The 18977-nt window shown below is 40.1% G+C and overlaps 1 protein-coding gene across 4 annotated transcripts in view; it reads right to left on the bottom strand.

Moving 5' to 3' along the window:
• Window positions 1-18977, bottom strand: part of CAMSAP2 (calmodulin regulated spectrin associated protein family member 2) — a 541958-nt gene that overhangs the window by 332304 nt on the left and 190677 nt on the right. The window lies entirely within an intron of this gene.

Here is an 18977-nt window from a genome sequence, read left to right as displayed (position 1 = left end):
TAAGCCAACGCCGAAACTCAAACACAATTTACCGGCTCCACTATCGACAGCTCTGGCCCCTACGCCACATCATCTCCCGAGAGGACACCACATTGCCTCCTTGCCTCTGCCTCAATTCCACATTCGTTGACTATGAGCAAATCACTTATTCTCCTCATGGCTACCTGAGTTTGCTGTTGAATACCCGTCCACCTCCTGTCAATTGCTGCCTGCCCCACTGAATTCCATTGCACAGATCCCCTCCTCCACAGACTCTGTTTTTCAAAAACAAATTGTGTGGTTTAATATAGCGCCAACGCCATCCAAAGGTATTGGAGCGATTTACGTACGTACCAGTTACTTTTTTTGTGTGCAGTTTTATATAGCACCAACACCACCCGAAGATATTTTAGCCCTTTACAAAGGACATTGACATTGACAAGGCCAATAGCTCAGGCATTGCCAAGACGTATTGGCTTTGCCAATGCTTATTGCACTAATTTCCCACAAAGAGTCACCTCTCTTTCGTTGTGGAAAAGGCAACACTCACATTAAAGATAGGCACCAGTTGAACTGCGTTCTCTAGCGGAAGTCTACGAGTCCACAGCCACTGTCCAGTGAGTACATCCAGAGGGTTGAGCAACAATCAATGGATATATACAAACCCTCAGAAGGAAATCCTGACATTCGCAATGAGGCAGAGTGGTCATCGGAGGACTGGGTAGGAGAATTACAATTTATTTACACCCACCAGCACTCATGTTGCATAGTTGAGGTTTTTTTAATGTACATAATGTAATGTAATTGTATGTAAAGGCATTTGAAAGAGTGAAGGTAGCTACAGATCACTGGCGTGTTGAACAAAGGCAGGAGAACTTGAAGACTATTCAAAGTGTGTTTGCAAGGAGACAAAATATTTATTATTAGTTATTCTTATTGTGTTTTCCTATGATGTGGGTCGTCTGCTTCTTTCTGTATTGCAGAGGGTTTGGGTTGTTTATTGAGCCTGATATATTCTGTTGAAGATATGAATACACATGCAGTCACCACCAATATTCAGGTCACTTTGTGTTTACAGAGACAATAAAGCTATGGACATCTATCCCACTGGTGCTGGCCAACATTAGCTGCAAAACGTTTAATAAACTGTAGTTGCAAAAAGCAGCCACATTACTCCTGGCAGGTCTCTTATGTATGTATGTATGTATTGGTTTTTATTAAGCGCCTATCTCACCCGTAGGTCTCATAGCGCTAGCTGAAAGGCAAGGTCAAGATAGAGTGTTTAGAAAAGCCACGTTTTAGGGCTTTACGAAATGACTTGTGGTTGGTTTCTAGACGGAGCTGTAGGGGCAATGCATTCCATTGCTCAGGCGCGGTTCTGGAGAAGGACCTACAACCGTTCTTCACAGTGCGGACCTTTGGGATGGTCAGAAGGTGTTTTCAGACCTTACTGAGAGTTCTTACTGGCTGATATTTAGTCAATTTCTTTGCTAGATAGGTTGGACCATTGTTGTTGACTGTTTTATGTACTAGACAGCATATCTTGAAAATAATCCTTTTTCTGATAGTTAGCCAGTGAAGAGTCTTTAGGATGGGAGCTGATGGTGAGCGTGGAGGGATATTTAACACCAGCCTAGCTGCCGTGTTCTTATATATATTATAGAGAAAGAATATCGTCTTTCACAACACATTCTTTTAAGTACAGTCACCAGAGGTTTATACCATTAAGCGCTTTATCAGCTTGAAAATAAATATATGGTTCTTCAAAAGCCTTAAATATATGACCAATTTAAAAAAAAAAAATTAAGTCATTTATTTAGTAATTGATGAAAAATACATTAACAAAGGTTTTAAAACAAAGTTCATGTAATTCAAATAGAACATAGATTTAGGCTTTAAATAAAACAATTAAACTCAGATAACCTTAACATTGATCAGAAAGGCTTTTTTATAGCAGATATATGGTACCATATTACTCGCGAAAACGTCATTAGTATTCATTCCTCAGTAATCGTTATCTTGGTTAATTTTAATCAATGCTTTCTTTCTACCACAATAACCTTTTATCAAAATATGACAGCTTAGTCCCACGTCCTTATTTATGCTACAACTACAGTCTTAAATTCAATTATAACAAGTGTAATTAATCTCTCTTTCTTATTTAACATTGGTTTCCCTTTTGTAAGCAAGTGCAAAATCCATGCAGCTTCTAAGTGACATTATTTAAATTCAGGACGACAAGTCATTGGGCATCCGATTCTGATTCTCTTTATTTATTTATCTTCCTAGATATACATACACACATCCTGTTATAGGTATAAAACAGCATGTACGCTATAAAAACTGGTGACATCATTAGTGAAATTCTCAGTTTTCAATTCAGGCGTTCGCCAAAACATTTGTACTGTCTCGTTAAGCTAAAAGTGACAAGACATGTACTTAGATCGCTCCTGAAATGGTCACCTATCAAATTACAGATTCTCCTGTAGAAATAAAATAACTGTAATAAGCAATATCCCCAAAAATGTTGGTAACGTCTGAACTGAACCCACCAACACAATATATCAATACTTTATAAAGCCTGCCATTTAATGCAGGCAGTAATAACCAAAACATTGCAATAAATCAAACAGATTATGAGTCAGAAGTCTAAAAGAATAAACACTCTCAATAAATAAATGATGTTTGTTTGCTAGATGCCTGTAGTACTTAGTCCAGGTACCACCACACCATAACGCACTCATTGTGTCTCATTAAGCTTCGTACTCGTATAGGAAGTGAAGTCTGTTAGACTGAGTAGCTTACTACAAGAGATGCTCCATTTTAGTTTGTTTAGTATATCCTTTTAGGAAGTAGAACTGAATTTAGTGTGATGTGTGCTATGCACATTTTTCATGTCTACATAAAAATATAAATATTTCAGTGCGTCATCACCCCTGATACATTGTGGTTATAAAATGCACTCAACTATCCCAGATCCTATACTAAGACTGGCAAAGCCAATAGGTATCACCTTTTTGACCTATTGGCAATGGATCAGTAAGAATCGAAATGCTGTTGCCAATGCTGTGCTGCAGACTCACTCATCCATTACTCATTAGAGACAGCAAGATAATACAAGCACTCTGATGAAGTGCTTACAGAAAAAGAAAAAAGTAGTTCCATTAATCTGAGCAGTTAAAGGATGCAAATCAGTAAATCAAGTGATGGTAAAGAGGCTATGCTCCAGAGGAGAGATAAAAACAACAAAATTAGTGCAAACCATAAAATATTATTCCAGCAAATAAAAGTGACAATAATGGAGAGCAATGGTAAGAAATGGGCAGCCTCTAAGTTCCCCCTATGTTTTAGGTGTGGTCCACAAGAGGCTTTCACCTACAGACTGCTAAAATTGTCATATCTTACCATATGTATGCTGACGACACCCAACTCTAAATGAGAATAACCTGAGTTGAGGACATGCACAACCTCAATAACAACCTAACATTAACACAACAATGGCTCACTTGCAATCAAACTTAATGCCATTAAAACTGAATTCTTACTGATCGCTCCTCCCACTTCCGCCTCTAACATCAAAGAATGGTCGCCCCTCCTTTCTGCCTTACACTGCACCCCACACATCGTCGACTCCGCCAAATCCCTAAGTATCACACTAGACAAGGTCCTCAACATGCATAAACATATCAGGTCCATCTCCATAGGAGCCAACCATCAGTTGTGTATCCTTAGGAAACTAAAACCTTTCCTTCCCGCGGCTAACCTCATAACTGTGACTCAGGCACTTTTGCTTCTGAAACTGGACTATGGTAGCGCTACCCTTATAGGCTTCTCAAAAATCTCACTTGTTCCTCTTAAGGCCACTCTTAATTCAGCAGCCAGGCTCATCATGGGATCTAAAAAAAAGTAATCACATCAACCCTGACTTATTTGCGCTGAATTAGCTGCCACCTGAGGTCAGGAAGCATCTCAAAGTTGCTTGCATGACTCATAAAGCATTGCAGCACAACATCCCTTCTTAACTGGCACAGAAACGTACCCTTTCGGTTGGGAGCAAATCTTCCAGAAGCATGAGCTCCTTACTGCTCAAGCCACAAAAATTCAAGAAAAACTTGTACCGTTCCAACTCAGAAATGGCCTCTAATATCTGGAACTCTATCCCCAATGATATCAGATGTAACCCATCCACATCCTTCTTCAAGAAAGAAGTTAAAAAGAATCATATCCAACAAATTACTCTCTCACTGAAGACTTGGCCATGCCCCACTCCCTGTTTGACCCCACCCTACATTTTGTCCACTGCCTTTCGTCACTTCGTAACTTGCCCGAGCCTTTGACTTTTGTCTCACTTCATCCCCAAATAATTCTGCGCATAGATACCTCGGGGATAACTGTGCCTCTAGTACCCCCACCCTGCATCTTCCCTCCTTAACTACTTCAGTACTTTTATGTACACTGTTGATCTCACTCTTTCTTGTTTTACAGTTGATGGCTATTTACATCTTTATGTAACTTGGGTACCGCTGCTATTCTGCTTATATATTCCACTATTCCTGGTGTACTGTATATTTTTATTTTTCGCTCTCTGTACCTTGTGTTACTCATATCGTTCCTACTTTGTAAAGCGCCATGTTGCCCTGAACACTAGTGCTAAGATGCCATGTGCCTTCACTACCTTGGGCGAATCTATGCATCTACTCTCCCTTCCCTGGCAACTATCTTTCATCTCTACCTCAGGACTTTCTGCGCCCATGTATCCTACTGTCTTTCGAACTCTTCTTTTATAAAATTGTTGCTGTGCATTTTTTATGTGCCACTTTATGTAACCCCAGTATGTGCTGCTATTTTGTTCCATGCCCCATTGTAATCCGTTTGCATTTTTACAATTCTATATATAATTTTATGTACCTCATGTTATTATCGTTGTGCTTATTTTTACCATTACAATATATATCTCTATGCACCCATTATGTACCTCATGCTATTATTGTTGTGTTTACTCTGAAAGCGCTCTGATACCTTTGGGTCAAGTTTGCGCTATATAAAACTGGCAAATAAATAAATAAAAGATGTCAGGTAGGTGATATCTAAAAATACCATCTACAAACTACAATAGAATAAAGACATGTTTTAAATGTGTACAAATTAATAGCTCAAACATATATCCTCACCCCATAATCAGGTTGGAACAGAAGGCAGTAAATATCACTCACATGCCCAATTATGCAGGCAAACATTCACTAGTATAAAGAAAGTCATTGTTATGCAAAGTAAATGACATCGTGACAAAGTTTTAATATAATGCACATAACGTGCAGTCCACCAGTGTCTTCTATGATGGTATATATTGTGACCATGCCATTCAAGAAACAATGTAATAACTTTCCTCGGAAATATCAACCAAAAGGACTCCCTTGGCTTTATGCACAAATCAAGCGGAGTTAGTTATGTAATTTGCAATTCATGACTGGCTTAAAATAAACATGGTGTTTGTAAATCAGTCAAACTTGGCAGGAGCTCATGGATTGGGGCACTGAAAGGCTGTTCCAACAGACTCAATGAGTCTTTCAAAAGATGAAAAATGGGATGGGAAAGATGGAAAACGCTTGTTTGCTAGCATCTTTTAACAACAACAACAACAAAGGAGTTTATAAAGCGCCTGGTGACGCCAACACTGTTCTGATCCTAAAATATATATGTCCAATTATTGTGTCATTGACATTGTACCTTTAAACATACATGAAGTGCATCCTGGCCTACTTCTATTAAACAAGCATTTGCAATGCAATAGGTCTCGCATTTAAGAGAGTTTGAGCTATTGGCGTTGTAAATGACAATGCCTTTTATTTGTGTGTTGTTTTTAAAACAGATAAATAAAAGGCATTGTCATTTACAATGGCAGTAGCTTAAACACTCGCAAATGCGAGACCTACTGCATTGTAAATGCAAGCATCCGTGCTATAAAAACAAGCAATGGCAAAGCCAGCTTTCGTCTTTATATAATTTATTGGCTCTGTCAATTGCTTTACATATTACACAGTACTTGAGCTGCTGTGCAACATGGCTTATAGTAAACAAGAGTTTCCTTGGAAGAAAGTATGTGCATCAAAGCAAGCACTGTACACTCCTAGCTAGTTTGAAGCAGTGCCATTGGGCGAATGGCTTGGCCCTGGTCTTGTGCCTTCTGCCCTGCACATTCTTCAAATTAATTACGTTCAGCGTCACCTCTACTTTTCCATCTTGAGAAATCCAGTGCATCTGCTGCAGAATTCCTCTTTGAACTTCAGTGTGTACTACACAGAGCCTGTCCTGTTCAGAAAACACAAGCTCCATGCCCTCGCCTTCCCACCTTTCTTCATCTCAGCTGCCACTAACCTTCCCTAACTCCTGGCCAGTGTGTATGCAGATTGTGCCAAGTGGCTGGTGGAGACATAAAGAACAAAGAACAACTGTAGAGTAATGCATCTGCTCTTATGTTAATTTCTTGGCCACTTTATTGTGCCTTTTTGACATTTTGCTGTTGATTGTGTGTAATTGCTGTGCAGCACTACAATATAGACTCAGTCCATCTGCATGCTGCTGACTACAGTCTGGGTTTCTGCTGGAGAGGGGAGTGCATATACTGTGGCTGTGAGAACGTTTACCAGGGTAGAGACACGCTTTCTGCCAGTGATAGCTGTGTATAATAAATGGGAGCTGGATTGTTTACCTTGTTAGGTGTCTGCCACTAGTAAAATATACCTATGGGTGCGCATCATGCGTGTGTTTATGTTTTGATAAAGTGTTGATCCTAATGTGTAAGGTACAAATCAGCGGGGTACAGCGCTTTACAAATGCAATCACAATATAAAAACAGAATGCAGCAAGCACAAGTGACCATCAGAACACAGAAAGTTCCCGTGAAGAAATGGAGGAAGTTCTCACCTTACTCCTTGACTGCTGAGGGATTTGCTTTCTCTTGTGTGAATGTCTGAGCGATCCAGCATGTCAGCAATTGGTCCTTTCCCCAGATATCTAGTCTGCAAACCCCCTCTGTCATCATCTGTGTTCCATCGAGTCTCCTCTGTACTTTCTCCATTGGGTAATTACCGGAGCCCGTCTTCCTGCCCCTGCCATGCTCCTGGCTGCCCGGCAGGCTCTTCGTACCAGTGTTCACTGCTTGGAAGGCATTGAGGACGGCATTCTCCTCTTTAGCTGTAATGTTCGGTCTTAGAAAGGGGCAACCAGGAGCATGGCAGGGGGCAATTTTTTACCCGTGCCCACGCATGCGCACTTGTGTTTGTGCTTTTTTGCGCATGCCCATTAGGAGCCCTTCGGTCTCCTAATGGGCGTGCTGTGGGCGTAGAGTAACCTGTGCCCCTGCAGCGCCAGGATTGTCTGAAATATGGAAACAATTAGTGCGGACATGGCAGCCTGTTGTTAAGACAGGACGAACGTTCTCAGAGCGCCCAATCAGAGAGCCGGACTGGCGCGTGCAAGGCAGCGTGACGCACGCACACTAAGATAAGAAATCTTTTACGACAGAAGGAAAGCAGGCAATCCAGTCCGGGTGGGCCGGAACAAAAAGCCAAAGGGAGGCAACTCAGAAATCTCATTTCCAATGGCAGGCTACCGTTTACCATAAACAGTGATGCCGGCCAATGGAAATGAGGGGTGGGGCTTCAAGCCCTCTACTGAAACTCCTCATTAGAAATAAATCTCGCAGAGCGAGCTGGGAATGTGAGCAGCAACGCTAGGCGAGACCTAAAAAAGGCCTATAGTTAACTCTTGTTCAGATAATTAACCGAACTGTATATTTCAGAGCTAGGCAAAAACATTAAATAAACTTAATAATGCCCTGAGTTACTTAAACAAGATGCTCATAGACCTCCGCTCTAAGGAGCAACATAAGAACGTCCACAAAGCAGTTGCTTAACTTATTAACTAGATCTAACTGGGGAGCAGGAGACAAGAACAGCTCTCCTTGCTTCCATACGTAAGGCTTCAATTGCTGATATATAGAGCCAGATTGAGCATTCCCAATACGAGTGCTTGATGTAATGTTTGATGTTTGCATATTGGGGACATGAACACCACTTCAGGACATCGTGCGTAACAACGTGTAAATTGGTGGTTCTCATTCTGATGCCTGAAACTCGCTGTTAGTCCTGTTATCAAGGATGTTGGTCTTGACATATGGCTTATATACTCAACATTCATAAAACAAAACACTGATTAAACAAGTGGCTCACTTACACAAAATGAGGATCAAAGTGCTCAGGAGACATTAGATTGAAATTTATCAAAAAAGTTAGGGAAAAGCGACAATGGAAGCTAATGGACTACTGGATGTAGAAGACACACCAGTATATCTAAGACACCAGTCACACTTGTATTTTAAAGACATGGCTGAATCAAGTGGCACAGTTCTCTGTGGGCACTTTTAGGTTCAGTTCGCATATCAACACAATGGTAAGGAATAAATGGATTACAAATGTAGGTTTACAGCTGACAGATGAACAGTGACTGAAGTGCTCATGTCTTAAGCATGAGTCCCACAATACTTCGCACAAGTTGCTTCAGTTTAAGATCCTGCACAGAGTAAATATTGCCCGGATAATTTGGAACTATTTATTCATTTGATCAAAGATTGCCTGCCTGCCTGTAGCAGAGATTCGGGTCTGAATATGTAAAAGAATTACTGTTGCTATTAAACAATCCCGCAAATGCCGATGTGTTGGCGCTAAATCCTAGGGTCAGTTAGGCTCAACCCTGTTTTGGCCAAGAGCAGGATTGCAATTTTGTGGATGAGTTCGGACTCACCTGTTGATTTCACTGTGTGGGAATAACTTGATCTGGGTGTCAATTATCAAGAACCAAATAACATTTGCAGTATTTGTTTATATGGACAGAGACACTGACAAGATGTGGCTATTTGCAACTCACCATGAATGTTACTGCATCAACACCAGGTGGCAGACATAAGTTCAGTTCCTATCTCTCACAATTTGATTTCTAGATGTCCTTAAACCACTTAAAGTTAACTGAAGCAAGGCAGATATCAGGTCAAGAGGAGCTCCACTGAATGTTTTGCCTAAATAAATCTGGCAAACCAAACTAGGCACTAGTCCAATCCCAACTCTGATAGTTAAAACTTCGGAATCTGTTTGGACCATGATCTAACTATGAAAAGTCTGCTCTCCACTAGTGTGAACACGGGCTTCTGTCAACTTTACCTATCATGGTCAGCTTCTCTCAAAAAATACAATCAATTCTAGCAATTTTGACCACTCCCATAGATTTTGTGAAAATTGCATACCAAGGCACCAACACAAATCCATCAATGTGGACATTGCTATGGTTTAAAAGAGAGACCATGTATTTATAGTGCAATACTAACTTCAACAAGTACACTTTAAGAATCCAAATATTGAAAATGAAGCAGGCAGTTGAAAGAACCACTCACAGTTACATGATACACAATTAAGTAAAAGGGCATAAAGGACTTTGAAAATTCACCTGACATTTGAAAGTGAAAATCACATCAGAAATAGCGGTAATATACATTTATGTTAAGCCAAACAAAAGCAGTGACCATTAGAAAAGAACTTGTAAGCTTTGAACATGATGGTGCGAGGATCTGTCTGTCTTATGGTAACTCCATGTTGGCGATAAAAGGTGATTTCAATGCTAATCTTTCTCCTGGTAAACTGAATGATTATTGGAGTGAGATATGATAATTCTTTGCAAAGTTTAATGGTCAAGCATATACACTGTGTAAACATTTTGGGAAGACTCTAAAATCCAATGGCCTACGTCAATGGTAGATTTCATAGTGACCAACCTGCTGGAGCATCTAAGGACTGAACTTCTGGCCAATTAAATATCTCGGTTTGTGAGTAACATCTTTTATGGAAGAAAATTTGAAAAGAGATGACCATTACTCTTTGCATGATATTTTTGACTTTGTCCTGGGAAGATGGGAAACTGGTTGGGTGGAAAAGAGCTTTCGGATTCCACAAAAATAAGAATAAACCTTCATTAAGAAATGTCACATCAGGTAATTTCAAATGGAAAGCTTGGTTATACTTTGAGCCACTGAAGGCATGGACTTAGCTGATTTCTACCCAAATTTGGCTGTTTACATGTAGGATCACTGTCGTGTAGAAATGCTCTTGTGATCTTAGACCTGGATGCCTGTAGGAGTGCAAAGTCAGCTGAAGCATCGCACAATCAGCCTTTGCTCACTACATTGGTAATCAACTAAGATACAACATGGGCACTAGTGTTCAAAAATTGGGTTAAACATTTATGGTAACGAGTCCTGGAGTGGGCAAACTGAGAATAGCTATTTTACATATTGAGGTATTATATTTATATATCCTTTGTCCAAGAGAACACATTGGAAAAATGTAGTAGAGATAGCCTTTTCTTCACTGACAGGATTGATCAAAACGTATTAAATTACACTACTGATTATTATATTGCTCCATTAATCAGGTGATAGAGTGCAAAGGTCCCTTCCTTAGCCCTACATAAACCCTTTTTACAACTGACAGCTTAATTTTGATGGCTTTAATCCCATCGGAATTATGAAATCTGTGTTGTTTCTCCAAATATGGAATTTTTCACTTAATGATCTGAAAGCAGCTGAAATCTCTGTGTGAAAATCTTGGGGGACTGAAAAATTTCTAGGGAATTGATTTCCTCAGAAATTCCTAATTTCTAAAGAGACCCCACAGATCCCTCTTGTAATGACATGGATATTCCCCAACCTGGATTTACTAATATACCCGTTTTTGGGGGGGCGGGGGGGCACTCATAATGAGGGCAATAGTAGTCTGTTTACCATGCCAGAAGTTTGGTTATGTAGAAGAAAGATATCTAAAATTGTGTATAAGATTATCTTTGTTCACTTGAATATGTAGTAAGCTGCGACCACTGAGATTTGTGATTAGATGAAAAGATAAGGTCACAAAAGCAATCTCAGCAGCCTCGTAGTGTGAATTAATAAGTGAAGGTTTAATTAGGGGACATTACTAGTTATTAACCCCTTGCGTGCAGAAGCTCGCAAGGGCTCCCATTGACCTATGTTTGACCCATTCCTGATGCGGCACTAGACCCACCCACACAAGGCCTGCAGTTCTTTTATTGGGACAAGTGGGATAAAGCTAGGTGGTAGTCATTTTTTATGCATTCCTTCTGATTCCTAATGTTTCTATCACAGAAATAAAAGGGAAATGTGTGATTTCTGCAAAGCATAATGTTTGCAGGGCATTGTGGGTAAGAAAACCTCATGGAATCATCGCAGAACACACCAAGCTGCAATTCCCTTGTTGTCTAGTTTTCAAAAATGTCTCTGGTTGGTAGGTCTGCGAGAGTGATGCTGCAGCACAGCCAAAATCCCCAGTTACCCACATTGTAAATAAAAGGTGAGTTTTGAGTGAAATAATGTGATGTATCCATGTTGCGTATTGGACCGTTTCCTGTCCAGAGAGCTAGGCCTATCCGCAAAAGTGAGGTAGTATTTTTATTGGGACACTTGGGGAATACTGGGTGGAAGGATCTTTGTGGCTCCTTCAAATTCCAGAATTTTCCATCACAGAAATGTGAGGAAAATGTATTCTTTGAGTCAATGTTTGAGGTTTGCAAGGGCAACTCACCACACCCTGGATTCGCCCAGGGGTCTAGTTTTCAAAAATGTGCAACTTTGCTAGGTTTCCCTACATGCCAGCTGAGCTGGTGCCCAAAATATACAGCTACCAACTTTGCAATAAAAGGGTCAGTTTTGAGTGAAAATATTTGATGTATCCATGTTGTGTTTTGGGCATTTCCTGTTACAGGCACTATGCCTACCCACACAAGTGAGGTACCATTTTTATTTGGAGACTTGGGGGAATGCTGAGTGGAAGAATGTTTGTGGCTACCCGCAAATGTCAGAACTTTCCATCAAAGAAATTAAAGGAAAATGTGTTTGTTTAGTCAAAGTTTGAGGTTTGCAAGGGATTCTGGGCAAAAAAACCTGTTCAGAGCTATGCGAGTCACTCCACCTTGGAATCCCCCAGGTGTCTAGTTTTCAAACATTTGCAAGTTTGCTAGGCTTCCCTGGGTGCCTGCTGGGCTTTGGCCAAAAATCAACACCTACTCTTTTTGCACAATAAGTGTGAGTTTTGAGTGGAAAAATTTCATTTATCCATGTTGCGTTTTGGCCAGTTTCCTGTTGAGGGCCTAGGTTTACCCACACAAGTGAGGTATCATTTTTATAGAGAGACTGGACGGAATGCTAGGTAGAAGGAAGTTTGTGGCTCCCCGCAGATTTCAGGACATTCCATCACAAAAATATCAGAAAAAAGTTGTTTTTAGTCAAAGCTTGAGGTTGCAAGGACTTCTGAGTAGAAAAAAACTGAGGGAGTCATGCAAGTCACCACACTTTGGATTCTAGCAGGTGTCTAGTTTTAAAAAACTGTGTAAGTTTGCTAGGTTTCCCTAGGTGCCAGCTAAGCTGGGGCCCTAAATCCACATTACCCACTTTGCAAAAAAGGGTCAGTTTTGAGGGGCAAACATGTGATGTTTCCATGTTGCGTTTTGGGTCGGTTCATGTCGCGGGCACAGGCCTACCCACATAAGTGAGATACCATTTTTATTGCGAAACATGGGGGAATGCTGGATGGAAAGATGTTTGCGGCTGCCTGCAGATTCCAAACTTTCCATTACTGAAATGTGCAGAAATTTTGTTTTTTAGTCAAATGTTGAGGTATGCAAGAGATTCTAGGTACAAAAGACCTGGTTAGAGTCACACAAGTTACCACATGCTGGATTCCCCCAGGTGTCTAGTTTTCAAAATTGTGCACGTTTGCTAGGTTTCCCTAGGTGCCGGCTTGGCTAGAGCCCAAAAGCCACGTAAGTTACCCCACTCTGGATTCCCTCAGGGATCTAGTTTTAAAAGATTTTCAGATTTGCTAGTTTTCCCTAGGTGCCGGGTGAGAAGGGCCCAAAATCCACAGCTACCTACAATGGAAAAAAGTGTACGTTTTCAGTGGAAAAATGTGATGTGCCCATATTGATTTTTGGACCATTTCCTGCTGTGGGCACTAGGCCTACCCACACAAGCGAGGTGCCATTTGTTTTCAGAACACATGTGGGAGCATAGAATTGTAGAACATTTGTTATTACCAATTGAATTTCGATGCCTTTGTGCCTTCCAAATGTAAGCCAGTGTGTAGGAAAAAATACATTTTACAAAATACCCTCTAAATCATATGCTAGTTCGGGTAACGACAAATTCAGAAATGTGCAACTAACGACTGCTTATACACTCCATATCTTGTGCCCATTTCAGAAATTCATAGGTTTCCTTGATACCCATTTTTCACTTGACATATTTCACCATATGAATAGGTCTATACTCTGTATACAAAGAAAAAACATTGTACGGTTCAGCTCAGTTGTTGGCTCTGAGTATCTTGGTTTCTTGAAGAACGTACAAACCCTAAATATCCCCACAACCAGAAGGGTCTAGCGGATATAATGGTATATTGCATTTGTAAATTGCCAATTATGACAAAACGGTACAGATAGAAATGTTGCCACAAATTGCAGATTTTTTCTACTCATTTTTAATTCTTCTTTATTTCAACAGTCAGGGCCTGATTAAGATCTTGGCAGATTAGTTACTTCGTCACAACTGTGATGGATATCCTGTCCGGCGAAATACAAATCCCATTGTATCCTATGGGATTTATATTTCTGCAGCCATTATATACGTCACCAATGTGACGGAGTAACCCGTCTGCCGAGATCTAAATCAGGCCTTTCGTTTCTTTGGGAAAACCTTGAGGGATCTACACAAATGACCCTTAGCTGAAATTTGACTTTTGTCTAGTTTTCCAAAATCTACAGCTTTTCTGGATCACTCATGTGTTTCACACTGGTTTCCAACACAAACTAGAAGTAGATAGAGAGCCCACAAAAAAGGAACAAGCATTTGTAATGCAATCGGTCTTGCCTTTGGGACCTTAAATGTATTTAGCTATACAGCACATTAGTCTAGGTATTGAAACATCTACTGTTCTTTAACATCAAGGGAAAGTAAGCACCAAACTGCGGACACACCAGCTATGGGAATACATGAAGAGAAATATTGCCTTTCAGCGGGAAATGGTATAGTCCAAAGCTCTGTTTTTGATATAAAATCAGGGCATTCGGTGGTCATATCACTGAAAATACAAGATTTGAAAAAAATATTATTGTCTACGGGTGCTCATGGAAGACTATTTATATGAACTGGAATCTAGAGAATGCTAAAGTGATTCTGGTATTTTACTGACCTCTGCTGGTCGTTTTCTATCAAGAAAGTTAAATAGAGGCAGTTGCCAGAAAAATTAAATAAAGAAAGTCTCTCAGCAGAAAGCAATTCTGGTATTTTACTGACCTCTGCTGGTTGTTTTCTATCAGGACAGTTAAATAGAGGCAGTTGAACAGAAAAAAAAGTCCGGAAGCAGACAAGTCCTAGGGCTGATCTCCAGAGCCCATAAAGTACGTACACATATAAGTATATTATACTAAAGTATATACAAGAGTTCTCGAATGCTCGACCTAAAAACGTCTACCTTGGAAAAATGCCAAAACTGTGGTAAAAAATGTGTTTTTTTTCAATTCAGCTCTCCATGTTCCTGAATGCTGGGAACTGTTTGTTAATGCCATTTTTCAGAAAAAAAAGACACTTTTATCCAGAGCACTTTTTTTTCCTATTTTTCCCAAAAACTCAAATTGGTGCTTTTTTCCCGGTGCCCTCCAGGGGAATCCACAAACGTTGAGTACCTTTCGAATCCCAAGGATATTGGAAATAAACGATGCAAATTTGGCATGGATATCTTATGTGGAAAAATGTTAGGCAGCACTAAGCGCGAATGTCCTCAAATAGACCAAAAAAGGGGGCTCAGCACTGGGGCGGGTGTAAGGCCCAGCAGTTAACAATAAAATCACCAATTGGTGTATTTGATGTTGATCTTGAAAAAAATCAGCTGACAAGAGTTGTCAAAGCACAAATGAAAGGGTCAATCAGGACACAGTGTTGCTATAGCCAACTATATGAAATATGTGGAAGGGCAAGATCCATAGAAGCACGTTCCTGTTCTACCCGCCACTACTTGTCTTGTTTACCGAATCCCTCCTTTCCAAATGAATCATTTTGCCCTTGCATCGCCCCCGTACGGCTGCTGAAAGGTTTTAGGAAAAAAAGTCAAACTGTTTATTTGGATAAAATATCATCCATAAAACAATAAGTATATATCGCAAACATTACAGTGTAGTGGGCATAAAATCCCGGAAAACAATGAAATCACAATTTCATGATAAAACATATCCACTTATAAAGTGCATGCTTCGTTATTTTTTGAAACAAAGTTACTATCATACTTACACAATATTATTACATTGTTAAAAATCCAAAAAATGTTCCACCCACTGTAAATGAGATAGGTAAGTAAACATGTCATCTCAAAACACACTATTAAAAACTATTATTAATCTGGCCGCTCCTCATTAAATGAAGGAAAAGTAAACCTATGTTCATGCAGCGTGGCACTTTCTCTAGCCAAAGACCCTGGCCACTATTATTACACATGGCGTCACTGAACGGGATGCGTGCATTGGGTCTCTTTAATGTAATGGCTGTAAATTAAGTAAATGATTTTATTCATATTTAATATTTACGGTGTTAGTTATATGTAAGCACCATGGAACGAGTTAATATTAGTCATCAACATGAGATGCAGGAGGTTGTGGTGAAATAAATAGGTGCTTCTGAGACACAACATTAATTTTTTATTGTCAACAACCCGGGCACTGAGTCAGACTTCTAGTTATAGACGGCTCCTTGTTGTCCTTGTGCGGAATTTATTTATTGCACTGATGCACTCTCTAACGACTTGTAGGTGCAGCAATAATTAGCGCAACTATGCTGAGATCTTGGACATTTTATTTTCAGAGCTAATGTCAAATTATTTTGTAATGGTTGATGCTGAAGGTACAGTAGGAACTATCTTCTGTGTGGCTCTTGTCATCAGAGAGGGTAAACAATTCAGGAAGGGCGCCCCAGACGAGGCGCCCCCCTTAAAGGAGGCCTGTGTTTTATTTACCGCTCCAGGAGGTATTTGAATAGGTGGTTCCATTCCCACCAGCTGCTGCAAAGGAAGCAGATGTAGAGGGCTGATGTTGAACAGATGTGCTGGGTGCTCAGTAAGGAAATCAGACGGTGCCTCCTCTTCAAAACGGAAAGAATTCTGAAGACACTCACTTCAGAAACTCTGAAGGGATTTTTTAAAGCGACTCTCAAAAGCATCCTCATTTAGCAGTTCCTTTCTAGAAATCGATGAAAATAAGCACTGGCAAAGCCAACAGGTTTGATACTTGCCTCGAGCGCTGACAAAGTCTGGAGTGCAAAACAAATAACAAAAGACTGCTTGGTTTATATAATGTGTGTATGAGATGAGCATTAAAGTGTGTGATGACAAAGTAAACTTTTCAGATGCAAAACAGGCCCCCACGCATCTCAACGGAAGTATATACTGCACCAGCCAAAGAAAAGAGACACTGAGAATAAAATACTCCTGAGGGCTGATCCAAGATGTGACTGACAAGCTCTCAAACCAATAGCTCAAGGTTTCTGAGCCAAACAAGCCAGAGCTGAAGCCCACTAGAGGTTTTAAGGAGTACAAGATGTTTGCCATGAGTGGCATAATCTCAACTGTCCAAACAGTGGCTCTTTAGCAATACTCATACACACTGTAATTGAATACCCATAAAGGTACATCAGACATACAAGAAAAATTAAAGAAAATGAGTGGCATAATCGTCACACTTCACACCTAAAGAGACCATTTCTAAATATATGGCACAAACAAACAGAATACAAGTCAGAGCCAGCACTGAAGAAGGGCGTAGGTGCGTAAGTCTTCATGTTGCAAAGGAGGATGGATTCTTAAACGTATAACAATATTGATAACTAGTGAGTAAAAACACTTATGGTCACTGCACTTCAAAAGCTTAACAATATGGACCATAACAGGTTGTAAATTGAGACCAGTATTTCAGAGACCAGTAAAGGATTTTAGGAACTAATCTATGTACTAATAGGATGGTTCGTAAAATTATGAATCGCAGTGGGTTGCAATCCAACATTGATCATGATTATTAATTACGTAGGTCGCAAATTATTATTCACTACAATAGGATGCCAGCACAGGGATGGTGATCTGCTGGAGGCAGCAGATCACAGTGTCTTTGATCGCTTTTAAATATAGCAAACGTCTGTTTGAAATGAAGTCTGCTTCCCTTGAAGAAACAGGACTGCCTTTTTTTTCAAAACAACTTTTGGCTGTTTGAGATTTTGGAATCCCCAACAAACCTTTTTCTTAATTCACAAAGGGGAAGGGATTCCATTAACATACCTTGCCCTTTGCGAATGGGTTACCAATGTTTTGCCACTGAATTTCAGTCACAAATATTGATACATAGGATGCCAATTCGGTATTTGGAAGGGGCGCCCACAACACAGCCCTTCCAGCACCATGAAGGTATCCATTTGCAATTCCAACTTATGGATATGGAAACACTTTTCTGACTTCTAAAATGGGGCTAGTACGTTTGAAAAATAATTGTTATGGTTGCAAACACTGGAAAAAAGCATTTGTGACTGTAAAAATGCTTACTACAGCTAGCCCTTGGTCATATTTACAATAATACATTTGATGCATGATTACTAACTAAGCGAAAACATGGCAACGCTATGCTCCATTCCGAAGATCGTTAGTCTAAATTAAAAGCTGCTAATGTGTTTGTTATGGAGGTCTTTAATTTACTTACTGATTCCACCACAAATAACTCTGTTATGAAGTTCATTCAATTACTTGAAAGTCTAGGGCTACATCAAATCTTTACAGGACCCATACATTTCAAACACCTTACTTTCTCTCAACTATGGATAAGCTCAGTGATTCACTTCTGTGAACTGATCACTATTTAATACTTTTAGTACGCGTAACAGCAGGAGCTGGACAGTCCAAACCACATGTAACACGGGGCCCTATCTCACCTGGAGAAGAAATGATCTGGCAGAATCACCAAGGGCCATCAACAGCCTTCTGGTTCATTGCTGGGTGGGTGACCAGGTTTAGCTGGCCCCAGGTCAGGATTTTGTGTAATGGTACCCATGAAACTCAGGCATAATAAATTAGTCCAAATAAGTTATATCTGGTTCTTAAACCAGCTGAGAGTGTAACAACGGAACACATGTAAACTAGAGAATAAATGGTGAAAACATTAAACCTCTAATTTAGCCTTGCTCTAAAAAATTTCACTGAAAGCTTATCAAAAGTCCTTCATAAAGCAAAAGTGGATTTTCCAGGCACTGCAATTAAATCTGCTAATGCCCCTTCCATGCAACTTTTTAAAGTTCTTGACTAATTTCAGCATCCGTCATATTCTGCTAATAACATGAATTATTCATAGGATTTCTTTAAATAATCTAGCATTAGATACATTTTGCATCTAAAATCCATACTATCTATCAAGCGTTTCTGTCTTCATTCCCTTCTGGCCAAAACTACAACATTTGCCAGTCAAGCTCTCTTTTAAGGGAGACTGGGCCTCCTTTTCTAACACCTCTCTAGAGGTGTACAAGAGCTATCCATCTTGAAGTTTGGCTTGCCAAATAACATTTGTCCGGTGTCAGTCTTGAAATCTTGAGTCCTGGTCATTGGGAACCATGTCACTCTCCTCGGGTGATCTACTGAAGGAAGGGAAAGCATGGGCCATTACTTCGCTTCTGAATATTTGCACTGTTAAAAACTACCGCCCCATAACTCTGCTTCTGTCACCTGAGAAAGTGCTAGAAAATCTAGAGGCACAACAATTTTATTTCAGGGGTAAATGTCCTAGAACATGCACAAATGGGGTTTTGGACAAAGTAGGTACCAGCATCTGTGTTGATTTATGTGGTGGGAGGACTCTAGAACATC

The sequence above is a fragment of the Lissotriton vulgaris genome, chromosome 1_1 (assembly GCF_964263255.1).
Source record: "Lissotriton vulgaris chromosome 1_1, aLisVul1.2, whole genome shotgun sequence".
NCBI classification, from domain to species: Eukaryota; Metazoa; Chordata; class Amphibia; order Caudata; family Salamandridae; genus Lissotriton; species Lissotriton vulgaris.
The sequence above is the reverse complement of the archived record's forward strand: the minus strand, read 5'-3'. Positions and strand labels throughout refer to the sequence as shown.